We start from the raw sequence: 13287 nt of genomic DNA, 5'->3' as shown, positions 1-13287 counted from the left end.
TAAATCCTATAGAAAGAGGTAATCTTTAGGAAGTATTCATCTTGTTAGGTCTCATTTTTATAACACAATTTGACAGAAAGACAGAAGGATTATGTAGTCAGCTTATTAGTGATCTGTCAATCATAAGTTGGTAGATATCCAGTGATAGTTACCTAGAAATAAGAAAATGAAATGGTGTATACATATATACATACCATTCATAATTCACCATCTGTTGGTGAATTAAGAACATCAAGAAGCAATCCTGTTGCACAGAATATATTCATTTTCCTATTTTTACAAAGTGCATCGTGATCCATTTTATTTTTTATCTGCAACATTACAATGTCAACACATTAGCAGGTTCAGGAAAGCAAAGTACATGGCTATATACTGTTTTGTGTTCTTACAATTTTAGTAACTTAGAAATTTAATTCCAATGTAGCATTTGCTTTACATGTCACTTCTGCAGCAGCAAAATGAATTTTGCAAATAAAGAAAAGTTACTAAAGATAAGTTTTCTCAACAACTTTACATTTTAACTTTCTTGCACAGAGACTGAGCAATACAAACTGATACCACTGGTCTTCTGAATTTATGACTAGTCTGCCTTCAGTGAGAGCAGTTGACAGAAAACTGGAGTTTCCCTTACTCAAACTGCAGATCTTGTTATTTAAATAATGTAATTGCTCTTCACATCTGTTAACTCATTGTGCTTATAGCAGAGTCATAGCGGTCATTCCTTACAATAATGGCTACATTAATACAACTTTGAAGGATTTTATTTTATTGTTGTTTTTTAATGGTTTTGATTGGTTGGTTGGTTTGGTTTGGCTTTCATTTGTTTTAAGCTAAAGAATGTTGCTTGGAAAAGAGGAGAAAAAAAAGAACACTGACATTAAATCAAATGATCAGGAGTATTCTTTTGTATTCTTTTGCATTGTTTTGTATTTCTTACAACTATTTTGAAGCAATAATAAACTAAACTACAATTTTAACAAATTAAAAGAAGAATGGAAATAAGCATTTCCCTTTAAAAATAATTTTGATGTTGACTTTCTGTTAAACAGAAAATTTTCTGTTCTGTCTTTGGTAATCAACAATAAGTAATTCAGAGAACAAATTTAATTAATTTTGTTTGTCTATAGTTTGTCTTTCTGTAACTGTTATGGAGCAAACAAATTTACAATATTCTACTTATATTATTATTATCATGAAGCTTTAGTGAAAAGATCACATTCTGTCTTTGCAAAAGAAGAATACATAATAGACACATTTGTAGACAATTTTATATAAAATGTTGGATGCATTTGTTTCCTGTTACTTTTCAAGTAAATATTTAATTTACTAATAAATTACTTTTTAAAAACATCTTCTGATTAGTATTTGAAATATTTAGGACTAATTCTTAAGAAATAGCCATTGGTCTAATGGATCTTGTAGAAAATTTCCCATGTGCTTAGCCATGAAATTTCAATTGCATCTTTTATGTTTCTGTATTTCATTACAGAACTGGCTCTCCAAACTTCCTTGATATTTCTGTTTCTGTTCTCATGAATGAAGTATAAACTTTTCAGAATTTGAAAGAAGAGTAGAATGTTACACGAATTCTAAACACACAGCTTGTCAATGGTCTAGACACTGGAGATAATCTGAATCAGCAAATGGTCCTGATGTTTTGTATGTGACTGACAAAAACTCACTTCATATTGATTCTAGGTAGATATTTTGAAACTTTCCAAGCAGGGAGATACATGTAATGGAAACATTAATCTTCCCTTGGAAAAGAGTGGGCATTGTCTGTGTTAAGTCAACATGAACACAGAACTCTTTGTTCAAGGACTGCTTATACTAAAGAAGAACATCTTAGCCATTGATGTTGTCTGATTAAACAAGGACAGTTGTTTCCCTTGGAAAACAGGCAATGGAAGAACTGTTGAGTTTGTTCTTAGATGATCATATGAGGATAAAGAGTAACGGGACCATTTCCCAAATGACCACCAACGGTCACCTAAGACCCCCAAGCAATGCAGTGAAAGCACAGACGGCCAGGAAAGCCAAAAGGAGCCAGGCTGTCATGACTGCTTAGCCTTGTGAAAATGTTAGTAGTAGATATTTCTTCTATATTAGATAGGCAGAATACTTGAGAATTTAATGTTAAAATATGGTGAAGAAGCTTGCATTATTGTGCTTGGTTTTTGGAAACATCCACTGGCAGCTGGGTCCAAATAAATAGCAGCATCTCCTGAGCACGTGGGAATTTGCTCATTGCACACTGGGTAATGAATCTACTTTTCAGACAGCAGTATACTCCTGAAGCAGATATGTCAGGATGACATTTTTCAGTGTCTGTTTTGTACGTTCAGTAGGAACAGTGGCAGTGTTATGGTGTTAACAAAGAGGAAATGGAACTCTTCATTACAGTTAGCAGGTGACTAATACTTGAGCCTCCACACTAGATTAGCACAGGCAGTATGTAAGCATTTATTATGAAAACACTAGATGTTTACGACATCCTTGAGCCTATCTGAGGATAGAGCCACCATTTTTTTCTGCCAGAACTGAGGAGTGCCTTGGGGGACAGATGAGCTATCAACAACAGTCATTCCTGCCTTTAGCTACAGCACAAAACGTGCCAAGTCATAGCTCAGGTAAAAGTATGTTCCAAGCCTTCCCTCCCAGCCCTCAGCTAGAAAGGGAGGGCAGGTGGGAAATGGAAATGGCCGCTTACACTTTTGAGCCACGCATTACCTCAGATATTCTGTGTGCCTTAGACCTACTCAAAGCACAGCCAACAGCACTGGTTGGTTTCTTGGCACTCTGGAAACACATAGTTACACACACGCACAAGAAGCCAACAGCCTCTCATTTGTTGAGGCGCTGCCTGTCCTAGAGAAAGCTTGAAGTTGCTCTGCTCACAACACAGTAAGTGGACAGGAGGAGCTGCAGGGAACACACAGTGGCCAAGCACACAGAGCTGATAACGCAGGTGATTCTCAGAGTTGCCTAGCAAACTTCAGGAAGTCTTCCAAGGTGCCAGAGAGCCTCCAGCACTGTGCAGCCCATGGCTGCCCAAGGCAGGAAGCCAAGAGAAGGACGAAGGAGAGAGAGGGAGGGAGGAGAAGAAGGGGAAGGGAGAAAACGGGGGAAAGGTGAGCGCAGAGGCTGCTGCCCTCAGCTTCACCACACCGCCCCCTGGCGGCAACGGCTGCGGGGCGCCCCTCGTTCCAGAACGCGACCGCGAATAACCGTCAGCCACTACCCAGGGGGCGGAGCCACGCGCTCATTTAAATATATGGGAGACTCATTTGCATGCTGCCAGGATGACCGGCCTCGGGATTGGCCGGCTCCGTGGCAGCCCCACTGCCGGCCACGGAAGGGGCGGGGCCAACAGAGAGAGGGGAGGGGACACGAGAGCGATTTGCATAACGGCCCGGCGCGTGCGAGGGGAGGAGGCGGTGCTGGTGCCGGGAGCGGGTTCCGATTTTGAATCTACGGCGGCAGCACGGAGGAGGCGGGAGCGGCGGCTGCCGGGCGCTGAGGCAAGAGCTGGGCGGGCACGGCGAGTCAGGTACTGAGAGATCCCGGCGGGCGGCGTTCAGCATTCCGCGGCTGCCGGGCAGCGGCAGCGCTCTGTGTGGAACGCTGCCCTGCGCGGCGGCGGCAGTGCGCATGCTCCGGGGCTGCAGCTTTGCACACGCGCCGCGCGCGCACCCACGCAGTAGCGCAGCTACGCACATACTGCATGGGAGCACGTGACTCGGCTCCAGTGCAGGCGGCGGCGCGCATGCGTGGTGCTGTTTTCGTCCAGAGGTGGCAGCAGGTGGGGAGCGTGGCGCGGGGACGCGTGTTCCTCCCTCCCTCACGCGTGGAGGACCCCCTGCGGCGGCGGCCGCGGCTCACAGGTAGGTGCGGTGTGGTACAGGGGGCACGTGGCGCCGTGCGGGGTCCTGGAGGCGCAGGGTGCCCTTCAGCGCCCAGGGGGCGGCCGTGTGACCGTCGAGCGCTGAGGTGAGGCGTGGGCGCTGTGGCGCACAGGCGCCACGCGGCTGTGAGGGTGGGACGGCGGCACCTGAGTGCTCCGCTGGGTGCTGTGTGGGGCTGGGAGCGGCTGCCTGCGTGCTGCTGGCTGCTGTTTGGGGATTTCCTCCACAGTATGGCGGGCGCCAGGCCTGAGTGCTGCGCTACATGCATTGTGGGGGCAGCAAAGAGGAAAATGCTTGTTATTTTTGCGCTGGTGTGTGGTGGTTGGACTTGAGATGGAAGTTCCTGAAGCGCACAGGCTTGTGTGCTGAGGGGAAGGAAGAGAAGGAAGAAAAGGCCCGGTTGCCCTCAATAAGCTGTTGGCTCACAAGGCTGACACAGAGGCCTGCGTCAAACATAACGAGGGACGCGTCAGTCGGGTATTCCTGTCAAAAATACACATGCGCATCTGTAGTGCTTTTAAAATAACTAAAGCATTGAAATCAAATGAGCGCTACATTCTAATTTAGATGTACACCTCTGCCTGTCAGAGGTGGATCATTCCCCATTTCTTAACCCTCAACAGATATTCAGTGGAAATGCCTACGTGACAATGTTCTGTTGCGTAACAGTGATGTTGCAATAACTCTAATGTTGTAACGACAGTGTGACCATTATCGCAAGGAGGGTTTTTGGATGGAAAAGTTGGGTGGAATTGTTGGGGGAAGAGAGGAGATGGGCACTGCCCGGCCCAAATGTTTTTGGCAACAAGCATCGAGATTAAAATGGCAGTCCTTGCGCAATCACAGACAAAGAACGCTTTGTGCATCTGGCTGCCTTACTGAACAAGGTTTCTAAATAGCAGAGCTAGAACACTTAGTAGCATGCTCCTGTTTGGTGAATATCCCAGATCATGCAAGCAAATACAATATTGTTACGAAAAATTCATTGGGGTCTGCATCTGTAAGATTAGGATACTGTAAAAGCATGCTGTTAGGCTTTCTCTTGCAAGTTTGAATATATTTCAATAATGTTATCTAGCATAATTTTTTTTTTTCCTAGTTACATTTATTACCGCTACTAATTTTATATTCTTAATATGGAAAGTGTGCTTAGTGTCTGATTAAGTATGAAATGAAAAAAAATTAGATATGAACTTTCTATACAGGTGAGTTTACGTGAATGTAAAAAATAATTATCATCTTCTGATTATTTACTGTTTTCTACAGTCCCAAGGGAAGGTATGAAAGACAGTATTACTTTGAACATTAAGAATTCTTTGGGGGAATTAGGGGGAGATGCACAAAGGAAGGTACTATTTGGTATGTGGTCATGGGTAGGTAATTTCTCAGTTTTCAGACTACTGAAGTGGGACTAATAGTGGTTGTCAGAACTAGCATAAAATGAATTCTCTAATGCTTATGTGGGGACTTATACAATTCATGAATAATGCCAATTATACCCACTATTTGTTCCTCATATTTGGTGGTTTTGTTACTATTTGGTGTGCTTCACAAATACCAAATCAAGTTCTTATGTACATATAATGCATGAAAGACTATTCATTTTAGATAGCAGTATGTTTTTATAATTAATAATTGAATAAATATAGGACTGTTTTTGTTGCTGTTTGTAATCAACTGCTCATTGTGTGTTCTTTTCAAAGAATCTTGATCTTCACGTTCTCATTATTCTATTTCTAGCTTAGTAGACCTACTACATTGCTCAGAGTAAAAGCTTTCTTATCAGTTGCAACCTTGCCACCAAGTGTAGCAGTGCTGAACTGATATTCTTGTGATAATGTGGCACAGTTCTGTATTTTGCTGTATGAATTATTTTGGCAAGATTATCTTGGCTGTTGTACAGACTTGAAATTGATCATACTTAACAGAATTGATTCATAGTAAGATACAGGATTACATGGATCAATTAAAACAGTCATTCCAATACTGTTTTTGAGGAACCTCTTTAAAAAAATTGCAGTGCCATGCTAATATAGTAATTCAGCATTAATATGAGTTCACTTTAATGGTTTCTGGACCAAGGTATTCATAGATGAGTTATTTAAATACTAATTCTGTGTTTACTTAAACATCTGGTTTTACGTTGATATTTAGTTAATGTTAAATTAACACAGTTGTGCAGTTGAATATATGGAAGTGAAGTCTGAGTATGTTCCTCTGATGTCTTAGCACTCAGATGGAGTTTTTTGAGACTCGATGGCTGTATTAACACATCATTCCCTCTGTGTTCATGATGCTTTGTGACTAGGTGACTTACCGCTGCAGTCAGAGTGTGATATTGTTTCTATTCTGTCTAGGTCGATGGAAGTGATTTTTTTTTTTTTCCCAAATATATTAGTTTTGTTTAAACCAAGTAGTTTCAGCTATTTAACTTAGAGAGTTTTCATCTACAGAGCTCTAAGACCAAATGCTAGAGAACGCAGTATTGTACAAGCACGGTTCTTGGGTTCCAGATGAAAACATTTCAGGTTTAGGTTGAACATCTAGAAGTGCAGATCAGAATTCAGGTTTTGATGTAGTATTTTTGTAGGTGTGGTAAATACAGACTTCTCTTCCATTTAAAGCATTGTTACAATAGGAATCAAAATGAATACTTGCTTATAGATGAAATAGCAAATCTGAGTTTAAGGATGTTGCAAGCTACTATAAATCCTTGTAAGCTTGAAGGCATTTTTATATATGAAGTTTAAGCTTAAGTTTAGGCAATGTGGAGTTTTAAGTGGTTATTCAGAAACATTTATTTATTTTCTTGAATTTGTTGCAAAGTTGATTTTGATGGAGTAATAGATTTTCATGAAGAAAAGCTTCAGTGTAGTGGGTAATTTTAAAGCATTTTGCATATACTGAAATCATTGTCTACTCAAAAATTTGCTTAAGACGCTTGTCTTTTGGGCATTTGAACTTTAAGTGTGCTTTATTGAATGCTTTGACTATTAATAGTTGATTACATGTATGACTGTTCTTTCCCTTGCTTTTGCAAGCTATGCTTTTTTCCTTGTTCTTGTATTAGGCAAGTAGTGCTTTTAAACGTTTTAAATTTCCAGTACTAGTGTTGATGAGTACACCAAACATCTCTGCTGGCATGAATAATCAGTCCTGAAATAACCAACTACAACTGGCGACAGATACATAAGCAGTTACGTAAGCTTAGTGTTTTCATAAAAGAGTGGATGGAGGACATGTTCTACTTCTTTGGTAAAGGTTAGGAATAATTCAGTGTTAATTTCTTTCCAAATAGCTCTATCTGTTCTTGAAGTTATTTAAAAATAGCTATATTTGGATTTTCTAGGAAGGTCACATGACAAAGCAAGGCAGATATGGCAGTACTCCCTCCAGATCTCATGTACTGTTGCCTGGATGAGAGCAGATGATTGGTGCTAATGAACAGATCTTAGCTGGGATCTTGTATTATATTCTGTTTACATTAAAGTCATGTATTTGTCTAACACTCCCCTGCCTGTAGCCCCTCCCTCACTTCATTGTTCCTCCCTCCCCTGAATTCTCAAATCAGTTACGTCTTCAGGAGCAAACTGAAAAACCAAAACAACAGCAGCACTAACAAAATTACTGAAGGGATTCTAGATGCATCTGGAAGGAAAAAAAAAAAAATCTGTAACAGTGGTGCAGTATATTATGTAAGAATTAGGTATGTGAATTCTTTACTTTACTGAAGTTCTTCAGTGTTCTTGATTTGTGGTTTGTTGTTGTTAGCAGCTTCCTCATTTCTATCTTCCTTTTTTTTTTTTCCCCAAGTGAAACTGTTTTATTGATCAACTAATATTTCAAGACAGCTGGTATTGTAAAAAGGTACAGATACATTTTAAAAAAAAAAAAAAAAAAAAAAAAGCTGCTCTTCAAAAATAATTCCTAATCCTTGTCAGTTCTAGCCATGATTTGGCTCTGTTTCTGGCTGTTGATGTGTCACATGGATTCTGAACTGCCTGGAGTAAGGAATAATTCGGAGTATGTGATACAAATTCTGGATTGCAGACCTAGCAAGGCTGCATCTTTTAACATCTGACAGATCTTCATTTATTTTTGTTTTCTTTTTGCAGCTACTCAGAACACCACTGGTAATGTTGCAGCCATGCATTAACCGTTTTCTGCCTGTCTAAGAAACCTTTTATCTGGCCCCCCTCTGCCTTTGCAGTTTGTTGCAGTGTAGCAAGCAGCGAGGTGCTCTGCTGTATAAAAGCTTTATCCACTGCTGAGTTGCCACTGAATGGCTGGTCTTGAGTGCACGCTGCAGCCATCTTAATCATATTTTCAGTGTAGCTGAGACAGTGTAGTTTCAAAATGGCTGACAAAGTGTTGATTGCAGCAGTTTAGCTTGATTGTGTGCAAATAAGCAGAGCTTTTGACATCACATGCTTTAGACCTTGGAGGTAAGCACCAGCTCTGCTTTGCTGAGGAGCAATTCTATCATTTGGGCTGAACAAAATTTGGAATTTTAACCTATAGGAAATACTCTGAAGAACTGTAATTTTTTTCGTGATAACAGGAGAGTGGTTGTCATGTTGTTGTTGCTTTTACTCCTCTCACTGACTTAATTCATAGATCTCTATCCTTTTTCAGTTACAGGGTAGGTTGGGAAGATGTCAAAGGTTGCACTCATATGTATTGTTTAATAAGTGATTTAACTGTGGTTCACATCCTTACCAGGCCAGAAGAGCACTTACTTCATGCTGCTCATTTTTCAAAATCTTGCCTCATATATTAACTAACATATAAAATAAACTCTTTATCAAGTGGCTAGATTTACATTTGATATTGTATTTTCAGCAAGTTAATTTTTTCCAATGTTAAATTAAAATTTCAAAACCTGCATAAATATATTGGAATAGCAAAATTATATAAATATTAAATTATTTTGCTGGTAGCAGTTATTGTTCAAGACTAACAGCAGTATAAATCTTGCAGAACTACTGCAAATAATAAAATGAAAGATTCAAAGTAAATTGTTCTTTTATTATATGAAATCTGAGTTTCGAGGTGCTAGTGGCTTCATATGACCTAGGTATTTACTGCATGTTACTCGTTGAAGGTTGCCTGGGTATCTGTCATAGTTGATACGTGTTGGTGTCCAAGACCATGAAAACAGGAGAAAAGCAGTGTTCTGATCAAAGGAGTAAGAGAAAGAAGATGCTTTTCCACATTAGTACTTGTTTGCGTCTGTCTAAATTACCTAATTAAGGTCTTTATGGGGTCTTAAGCTAGACGCTAGTTAATTTAAGAGTAATTAAGTAGGAAGTTACTTGAACTTCTCATGAGGCATCTCAGAAGCAGCAGAAGAGCTGAGTAACTCATCAGTATTTGAGTAACTTCATAGTATTTTTCCTGTCTGAAGGTGAACTTAATGCAAAAATTGTGGAAGCCCGTATTAAATGCTTAACAGTTTATTCCTTCAATATTTTTGCATTTTGATTCATGGTTATTTTTACATGTCCTGTTAGAAAGTACTTCATGGTTAAATTAGTTTTGAAAAATCTGCTCACATAAATGATCTTCTAGTATTAGTGGCATTGCACCATTTTGAAAAAATGAAGTATTTTGAGCAGACAGTGCATGTCAGAGATGTTGCATACTTACCGTTATGTCTGGTGTAAAGAAGTGATTATTTTAAATTCCTGTGTTTTAGTGATGTTTTAAGGGCAGGTTGATTCTTGACTTCAACTAATTGTAAATCTTGTAAATCTAGTTCTCGTAAGATTTTCCTGCTTTAGGATAACAGGTCAGTGATAAGAATAATAACAATGTATGATTGCAGGTGAAGCTGGTAGGTAGTCTTATTACTTGTTTTCATCACTGGTGCAGTTTTTTTCAGGCATTCTTGTCTTAAAGAACTTTAGTTTGTAGTGGCGTTTGTTGATTGGATACGATAGTTAAAGAGGCAGAAACCACTTGGGCACTTTGGAATGTCTGAGAATTTGGACAGTAAGGCCTATTGAAATCTTGCTAACATGTGCCTTATTTATAATAAATGCTTGTTAGTAGCTTAACGAGACTTGAAAATACGTGAAAATTGTCAAGCAGTATTGGCTCTGTTTTCTGCTCTTTTTTAAACCTCTCTTTCAGGGGAACATGAAAAGGGAAGGTAGCATATTTTTTTGACTTTTGTTTAAGGAGCAGTTCTTAATACTTGTTAGACTTCAGTACATCAGTTCTCTCATACAGTCCTTTTTGTGCTTTTTCTTTGTGTGTGTGTGCTTGAAAACCAAATCTTTATGTCAGTTAAGTAAGTTAACTTCCATTTTAGAAAAATAACCATGATGCACGGAGACTGCCAGAGCTTAGAGGAAAGCTCTCCTTGTCTCCACAGTATTTTGTTTCCTTTGTTCTTTGATTTACTTTATAACAGGACATTTTGAAAAACATTATCATTTTTGGAATTGCTGTAGGAAATAACTGGTTCAGAAGGGAGCTACAGAGTGTTTCTGTTGTAGTAAAGTGTGTGATGTAGATTGATGGTTTTTTCTTCAGTAAAATGGACGTTGGGATGCATGCAGTATGTTAGGTCTTGAAATCAGTGTTAACATGGAAAACCTCTTCTGTTTTCAGAAGTCCGAGTATACAGTAGCTGAAAAGATGACTCTTTTTCCCTTCCTCCCATGTTTTCAGTATTTGTGTTTGTTCTTTAGTAGTTGAAAAACATTGATTACCTACATGGAAGCATGGCACTCTAATGGATGCAAAGAGATGCTTTTATTAAATATGTAAATCAGTTGTGCGTTACTTGATTTAGAAATGGTTGTGTATAATGAGTTATCAACTTCAACTTTGTTTTTAATGTGAGATAGATGCATTGTCAGACTGGGCTCTGTGTTCTTGTTTGCATTTCCTCCACTTTTAAGACCTGCATTCTGGAATGATTAGTTTTGTACTTCTGATAGGTGAGCTTGGAGGGGTAGGTTTCCAGAAGCAAATAAGTCCCTAATATAACATATATATTATATGTAACATATATAACTAATGTAATGTAACTAATATAGGGGTCACAATACTGCATACATGTAAATTTCTAAGAGAAAAATACTCAACAATATTTCACCCTGAAGGAGTGAGTAAATTCTTACTTTTTTCTTTCTTTTTGAAAGGTGCATTTAAGAAAACACTTCTACTTTTTACTTGTTCTTCATGGAAGTGCTCATTACATTTGTTTGTTACTAAGTTGTAAACTATTAGCATGGCTTGATTACTTTCATATTCCTTTTAAAACTAAGAATTGTCTCAATTTGCATGGCTGCATCTTATATTTCAGAAGATATACTGGGACCGAACAATTTCAGGTGGAATTCAAAACAAACTCGAATGGATTGCTCAATTAATGCAATACTCTTTAATCCATGCAACTAATTTTCAAGCGGCAGATTTGATTGGAAATAGTAGAACTAAATGGTTATGAAGCACTTAAAACTGCTTTGAATCTTGAATATTTTATTAGGTTATAATTATTTAAAAACAGTTATATTTTATCTTTAGCTGTAAACTTTACAATGGTTTTATCAAGAATATATTTTCAAAGGAGTTAACAGTGAAGCAAGATAATATTTTTTTCTTGCATTGTCTTGATTTGTAGGTTTAGGTCCTTCCATTTTTCATCCTTCCATTTTTCATAAATTCATCATGTAAATTTCAAATGACCAAAACTTTTACATGAACATACATACTCACACATAAATGTGTGTGTGTATTTGGTAATGAGACAACCAGCATTTTGCCTTTCTAAAAGAGAAGGGAGCACAACTTTTTACTGTAGTGCTATCTAAACTTACTTCTTTTAGATGCTTTCACAGAATCACACAGAATCACAGAATGGCCGGGGTTGGAGGGGACCTCAAGGATCATGAATCTCCAACCCCCCTGCCACATGCATGGCCACCAACCTCCCCATTTAATACAAGACCAGGCTGCCCAGGGCCCCATCCAATCTGGTTTTGAACACCTCTAGGGATGGGGCATCCACAATTGCAGCTTGTTCCAGCACCTCACCACTCTCTCTGTAAAGAACTTCCCCCTGACATCCAACCTAAACCTTCCCTCCCTCAACTCAGAACCATTTCCCCTTGTCCTGCTGTTATCAACCCTTTCAAAGAGTTGACTCTCCTCCTATTTGTAGGCTCCCCTTAGGTACTGAAAGGCTGCAATGAGGTCACCCCACAGCCTTCTTTTCTCCAGGCTGAACAAGTCCAGCTCCCTCTGCCTGTCTTTGTAGGGGAGGTGCTCTGGTCCCCTGATCATCTTTGTGGCCATCCTCTGGACCCACTCCAACAGCTCCCGGTCTTTCTTGTACTGAGTGCTCCAGACCTGGACACAGTACTCCAGCTGGGGCCTCACAAGAGCAGAGTAGAGGGAGACAATCACCTGGCTGTCCCTGCTGGCCACCCCTCTTCTGGTGGATCCTAGGATACCATTTGCTTTCCAAGCTGCAAGAACACACTGCTGGTTTATGTTAAGCTTTTCATCCACCAAGGTCCTTCTCTGCAGGGCTGCTCTCAAGGACCGCTCCCTCCAGTCTGTATGGATGCCTGGGTTTCGTCCGGCTCAAGCGCAACACCTTGTACTTTGCTGTGTTGAACCTCATCAGGTTCACCCGGGCCCACCTTTTAAGCCTGTAGAGGTCCCTCTGAATGGCATTCCTTCCTTCAACTGTGTCAACCGCACCACTCAGCTTGGTTTCGTCAGCAACTTGCAGAGGGTGCACTCGATTTCATCATCAATGTCATTGATAAAGATGTTAAAGAGCACTGGACCCAAGACAGACCCTTGGGGGACGCTGCTTGTTACCGGCCTCCACCTGGATATAGAGCCATTGATGACTACCCTTTGTCTGTAGCTCTTCAACCAGTTTCTTATCCATGGAGTGGTCTCCCCATCAAATCCACATCCCTCCAATTTGCAGAAAAGGATGTATTGTGGGACCATGTCAAAATCCAGGTAAATGACATAGGTCGCCTTTCCCTTGTCCACTGATGCCATCACTCCATCATAGAAGGCCACCAGATTGGTTAAGCATGACCCTCCCATGGTGAAGCCATGCTGGCTGTCACAGATCACACACCCATTACTCCTGTGGTCAGGCACGTCATCCATGAGGATCTGTTCCATGATCTTCCCAGGCACAGAGGTGAGACTCACCAGCCTGTAGTTCCCAGGGTCCTCCTTGTTCCCTTTCTTGTAAATGGGAGTGATGTGACCCATCCTCCAGCCATCCAGCCACGACTTGTCAAATATGAAGGAGAGCAGCTCGGCAACCACTCAGCCAGCTCCTTCAGAACCGTGGGATGCACGTCATCTGGCCCCATAGACTTGTACACATTCAGTC

At 40.2% G+C, this 13287-nt stretch overlaps 1 protein-coding gene across 8 annotated transcripts in view; it reads left to right on the top strand.

The window, feature by feature from the left end:
- Positions 1–3404: 3404 nt before the first annotated feature.
- ATF7IP (activating transcription factor 7 interacting protein) overlaps positions 3405–13287 on the top strand; it is a 151552-nt gene continuing 141669 nt past the window's right edge. For 4 of the 8 annotated variants that reach the window (XM_052669148.1, XM_052669144.1, XM_052669143.1 and 1 more), the window contains exon 1: positions 3411–3550. The gene's annotated coding sequence lies outside the window, so the exon portion shown is untranslated. Of the gene's footprint in view, positions 3551–3639; positions 3885–13287 lie in introns of those variants that run through there. The other 4 variants (XM_052669140.1, XM_052669139.1, XM_052669141.1 and 1 more) reach the window with 3 other exon arrangements.

This window comes from Tympanuchus pallidicinctus, unplaced genomic scaffold (assembly GCF_026119805.1).
Source record: "Tympanuchus pallidicinctus isolate F22 unplaced genomic scaffold, pur_lepc_1.0 scaffold8, whole genome shotgun sequence".
Taxonomy (NCBI): Eukaryota; Metazoa; Chordata; class Aves; order Galliformes; family Phasianidae; genus Tympanuchus; species Tympanuchus pallidicinctus.
The sequence above is the reverse complement of the archived record's forward strand: the minus strand, read 5'-3'. Positions and strand labels throughout refer to the sequence as shown.